We start from the raw sequence: 6,437 nt of genomic DNA on the forward strand, positions 1-6,437 counted from the left end.
CGTACGGATAGATAGTAAGCTGTTGTGGAAAGCCCATGTTCAGGATCTTGTTCAGAAACTAAATGCCGCTTTATTTACCATTAGAACAGTATCTGAAATAAGTGACATTTCAACACGAAAAGTAGTATACTTCGCATATTTTCATACGCTTATGTCATATGGTATTATTTTTGGGGTAATTCTTCTGATTCAAAAAGGGTATTTTTGGCTCAAAAACGGGCTGTTCGAGCTATGTATGGTGTAAGTTCGAAAACCTCTTGTCGACCCCTATTCAATAGTCTGGGAATTTTGACATTGCCCTCACAGTATGTATTTTCTTTAATGTAGTTTGTTGTTAGCAATATTAGCTTATTCCCAAGAGTTAGCAGCTTTCACTCAGTTAATACTAGGCAGAAATCAAATCTGCATGTGGAATGCACTTCCTTGACTCTTGTGCAGAAAGGAGTGCAGTATTCTGATGCATCCATTTTCAATAAGCTACCACAAGAACTCAAAAATCTTAGCAGTAGCCCAAACACTTTTAAGTCTAAACTGAAGAGTTTCCTCATGGCTCACTCCTTCTATTCTGTCGAGGAGCTCCTGGAAGAGCTAAAAAATTAAGCAAATTCCAGTGTTACATTCTTGATTTTCTTTATTTAAACTAACGACTTGTCGCCTGAATATGTTTCTTATATTTCATTTCATCTGTTTCTACAATCGTGTTATAATTTCATGTATTGACTCGTTCCATGACCATGGAGACTTCTCCTAAATGTGGTCCCACGGAACAATAAATAAATAAATAAAAATAAATAAATAAATAAATATTATAGGTATATTGCTCTTCAACAGTGGGAAGCAAGAAGGTGCTTAAAACATGAGTGTAGGCCTGTGCTGTGATAGTGCCACGTAGAACAACAAGGGGTGCAAGCCCCCTCCATGAAAAACACGACCACACCGTAACACCACCGCCTCCGAATTTTACTTTTGGCACTACACACGCTGGCAGATGACGTTCACCGGGCATGCGCCACACCCACGCCCTGCCATCGGATCGCCACATTATGCATCGTGATTCGTCACTCCACACAACGTTTTTCCACTGTTCAATGGTCCAATGTTTACGCTCCTTACACCAAGCGAGGCGTCGTCTGGCGTTTACTGGCGTGATGTGTGGCTTATGAGCAGCCACTCGACCATGAAATCCAAGTTTTCTCACCTCCCGCCTAACTGTCATAGTACTTGCAGTGCATCTTGATACAGTTTGGAATTCCTGTGTGATGGTCTGGATAGATGTTTGCCTCATCGACTGTCGGCGGTCTCTGTCAGTCAACAGATGAGGTCGGCTTGTATGCTTTTGTGACAAACTGCCTATAGGCTTCTGTCTCGGGTTCTTCGGCCGACGTTCATCTAATGATTTTTCTGACGTTTCGCCAGCACGAGTGGCTGGCATTGTCAAAGCTTCACCCTCCATTGCCGGTGGTGAACTGGAGCCGAGCTCGCGGGCGCAGGCTATATGTACCTGGCGCGCCAACGTCCGAGGGCTTCTCCGCGGTCATTTCCGGTGCGGTTCTCCTCTTGCTACCTGCGACGGTCGTTCGCTGCAGTACGGGAAGCCAGGATCCGTTGACCTTAAGGCTTTCCTCTTTCTTGTTCAAACTGTTCGCGTGTTTTTGTATTTCTACAGCTTCTCTGAACAAGCGCGTGTGATAGTGCTTCTCTACAGCCAGAACTTCCGTGTCGGCGAATTTAATTACATGGTCGGTCTCATTCAGTGCGTGCTCTGCCACGGCCGATTTCTCCACCTGCCCCAACCTGCAATGTCGCTTATGCTCTTTGATCCTGGTGTTAATGGATCAAAGAGCATAAGCGACATTGCAGGTTGGGGCAGGTGGAGAAATCGGCCGTGGCAGAGCACGCACTGAATGAGACCGACCATGTAATTAATTTCGCCGACACGGAAGTTCTGGCTGTAGAGAAGCACTATCACACGCGCTTGTTCAGAGAAGCTGTAGAAATACAAAAACACGCGAACAGTTTGAACAAGAAAGAGGAAAGCCTTAAGGTCAACGGATCCTGGCTTCCCGTACTGCAGCGAACGACCGTCGCAGGTAGCAAGAGGAGAACCGCACCGGAAATGACCGCGGAGAAGCCCTCGGACGTTGGCGCGCCAGGTACATATAGCCTGCGCCCGCGAGCTCGGCTCCAGTTCACCACCGGCAATGGAGGGTGAAGCTTTGACAATGCCAGCCACTCGTGCTGGCGAAACGTCAGAAAAATCATTAGATGAACGTCGGCCGAAGAACCCGAGACAGAAGCCTATAGGCAGTTTGTCAACAAGTGGCCACGAAAGCCTCAACAATTTTGTATGCTTTTGTGTTGTACATCTCCCTTCCCGTTTCCGTTCACTATCACATCAGAAACAGTGAACCTAGGGATGTTCAGGAGTGTGGAAATCTCGCGTACATACATATGACACAAGTGACACCCAGTCACCTGACCACATTCAAAGCCGTGAGTTCCCCAGAGCGCCCCATTCTGTTCTCTCACAATATCAAACGACTACTGATGTCGCTGACATGGAGTTTGAGGTTTGCCAATGACACTGTAATTCAAACAGATACAGCAAAGAAATTGGAAGAGTAACTGAACAGAATAAACATCGTCTTGAAAGGAAGATATAAGATGAACTTCTGAAATTAGCAGAAAACTTAGGAGAAAAAAAGCAAGGGAAAGCTGATTAAAGTTACATGCTAAATGATGTATAATATACAGGGTGAATGAAATTCTCACTCTGCAGCGCAGTGTGCGCTGATATGAAACTTCCTGGCAGATTAAAACTATGTGCCGGACCAAGACTCGAACTCGGGACCTTTGCCTTTCACAGACAAGTGCTCTACCATCAGAGTGTTCAAAAAAGTGTCGAATACTTTGAGGGATAGTATTACTCATCAAAACAAGAAGTCCAATAAACATGGGTCCAGAAATGCATACTTTCTGCGACAAACATGTGCTTACAGGAGGTGTTCAATGTCACGTCCATTCATGACAATGCACCCACATCCTTCTGCCCTCTAGCATGACACACCCTTTGAAGTACACGCCATTGTTGCTGTATCTGCTGGTACGCATCTTCAATGCGAACCTGTAGTGTTTGCACTTCGTTGATTGGCGTGGTGTAGATCATTTCCTTCAAATGTCTCCATAACCAAAATGTAGAATAATGAGGCCTGGGGAACGAGCGGGCCAAGGTGTACCCCCCCCCCCCCTCATTACCAGTCAGGTGGTCCTGAAATGTCAGCATCACATGTTCGCACACATTGTGACAAAAATGTGCTGGTGTGGCATTATGCATGACCCACATTTGTATTCATTGCTGCAATGGCACAGCCCCCAGCAAGGTCAGCAATAAATTAATGAGAAAGTAAATATAATGCGCCCCAGATAATCTTTGTGGTAGCATGTATGGCCCTATTGGTGTTGATACCCTCTTTCCTGAATTTCTTCGGGACTTACATCTGCCGATGCATACTGGCTGTGGAAATTCACAACACCATCTCTTGTGAATCCAGCTTCATCTGTAAATAAAGTCTTGGATGTGAACAGTGGATATGTGGCACACTTCTGCAACAGCCATTCACAGAACCGCCATCTACCATGATGATCCTGTGGCCTTAGGGCCTGAATGCACTGTAAATGATATGTGTACAGCAACTGTTCATGAAGTATCCCCCACATAAGAGAGTAAGACACGCCTTCTGCTGCTACTAATCGGCGCACCATGGTCCCAGGGGTTTCTTCACCGAACGTAGCACACACCACCACATCAGGCATGCGTACTATGCAGGACCTCCCACTGTCAGTCTTCGAGGTGCAAGGGTAACTGTGTGCCTCAGACACTGGAAAAGTCTACTGAACAGCTTATCAGAGTGTACTCTACGCTGTGTATATTTTAAACTGTAGAGGGCATTGGCTCACAAGCTATGTGCATTTGCTAATCGATAGCAGAATATCATATCCGCCATTTCACTTGTCAAGTAGTAGGCTTCCATTGCTAACAAGTGGTGGAAGAGAGAAACAAACAATTTCGGTATCATTTTATCTATTTTCCTCATACCCAGTACCATCATAGCCTTTCTAATGTCAACTGTACTTTGATGAAGGATTTTCATTTATGTGAATTTTTAGTGATAATGCAAATGAGGTTTTATCTCAATTTATGGAGAACGGAACTGAATGCTTGATTTCATTATGAAATGAGTAAAACGTATAATACCATAGAAAATAATGGTGATTTATTCCATTGCTTCTGAATGACTAAAATATGTCTGATGGGGTACCAAGAGTGAAATATTGTTGCCTGGAAGCTGTAGATACAACAGTGAATTTTGTTGACAAACTCTTACAAGGGAACCTCCCCATCGCTCCCCCCTCAGATTTAGTTATAAGTTGGCACAGTGGATAGGCCTTGAAAAACTGAACACAGATCAATCGAGAAAACAGGAAGAAGTTGTGTGGAACTATGAAAAAATAAGCAAAATAAACAAACTGAGTAGTCCATGCGCAACATATGCAACATCAAGGAGATAGTGAGGCCTGGAGAGCGGTGGTCCCGTGGTTAGCGTGAGCAGCTGGTGAACGAGAGGTCCTTGCAAGTGAAAATTTTATTTTCTTTATTTTCCCATAGTTATGATCTGTCCATTCGTTCATTGACGTCTCTGTTCACTGTAATAAGTTTAGTGTCTGTGTTTTGCGACCGCACCGCAAAACCGTGCGATTAGTAGACGAAAGGACGTGACTCTTCAATGGGAACCGAAAACATTTGATCGCAAGGTCATAGGTCAACCGATTCCTCCACAGGAAAACACGTCTGATATATTCTATACGACACAGGTGACGACATGTGCGTCACATGACAGGAATATGTTGTCGACCCACCTAACCTGTACACTTGGCGAATGGGCAAAAAGATTCTTCTACCTTGCCCGATTTAGGTTTTCTTGTAGATGTGATAATCACTCCCAAAAAAGTGATGAAAACATAAAGAGTTTGTGACATAAACTGTAAATAAAAAATTAAAAGTTTTCACTCGAGGGAAGACTTGAACCAAGGACCTCTCATTCCACAGCTGCTCACGCTAACCACGGGACCACCGCTCTCCAGAGCTCACTATCACCTTATTGTTGCACATGGACTACTCAGTTTGTATATTTTGTTTATTTTTTCATAGTTCCACACAACTTCTTCCCGGTTTCTCGATTGATCTGTGTTCAGTTTTCAAGGCCTATCCACTGTGCAAACTTATAATTAAATCTGAGGGGGGTGCGATGGGGAGGTTCCCTTGTTAGTAACATCCTACCATGGCTATTTATTTTAATAGAAATATTAAACAGCCAATCAGTTGCAAAATGGGAAGTTCATTAAAACCCATTTCTCATGTTTCAACGTTTATAAAAACGTCTTCTTCAGAAGGAGATATTGACAACAGGATTACATATTGTGGCTGAAGTACGCTAATATAAAACCAAACGGCGTCGTGAAATATAAAATTTCACCTCCATAATAATTAAAACATGTGCAGCATGGTTGTTGTCATTTGGTACAGTATACAGTTTAAATTGGCGAGGAAATACCAAATGGCAACAACATTCATCTAGCTAGCTCGTTTCAGAATGTTACTGTTCACCTGTACTTCAGCTGACCGCCAGAAGATGTTAATGTTTCTACAGCACCTTACATAGATGTAAAAGTTGTAGTAGAAGAAGAGAATGTTCAGTGGGATAGGAGTTTGCAGTTCGCTGAGATGGAGTGGCATCAACTAAACAGCAAGCTGAAATACATCGAGGATTGGATGACACTAAATTATAACCCATTCCTTCAAGACTTCGATGCCTTCAGCAGCAATAGAAGCAGTGAATCTATTTAGAATATGTTTGGGGTACTATACTGAAGTTAAGATCTCAAGAGTTTGCACAGAGCATATATACAAAAGCATCCAAGTGTCGTGAACGTTCGTGGCTCACACACTTCAATATGGATTGCAGTAGACCACCCAATTTATGGTGAACACATGTTAAAGCGTTCATTGAAGATGATATTGGAAGATAAAATTCACAAATATACTAAAATAAATTTATCCCCAATGACCTAATTACGCTGTTAAACTATATCTTTTATGTAAATATGTCATGTCATGTTATTCAGTAATTGTTTTGTTGGACAAGAACTTCTTTGCGGCAATATATTATTTCACTGAACTAGTTTCAGGCGTTTCCCATGATCAGTGGTATCAGTATTACACAAAACAAACATATTTCTTATAATAAGTTAATTACAGTGTATGTTGTAGCGTTTTATGCATATGTGATTTTTTATTTCATTGTAATTCGACTTGCTTTATACATGATGTTCTCTATCATACCCCAATGACAATATTTCACAATGTTCATGAAATAATA

This window comes from Schistocerca nitens, chromosome 3 (genome assembly GCF_023898315.1).
Source record: "Schistocerca nitens isolate TAMUIC-IGC-003100 chromosome 3, iqSchNite1.1, whole genome shotgun sequence".
Taxonomy (NCBI): Eukaryota; Metazoa; Arthropoda; class Insecta; order Orthoptera; family Acrididae; genus Schistocerca; species Schistocerca nitens.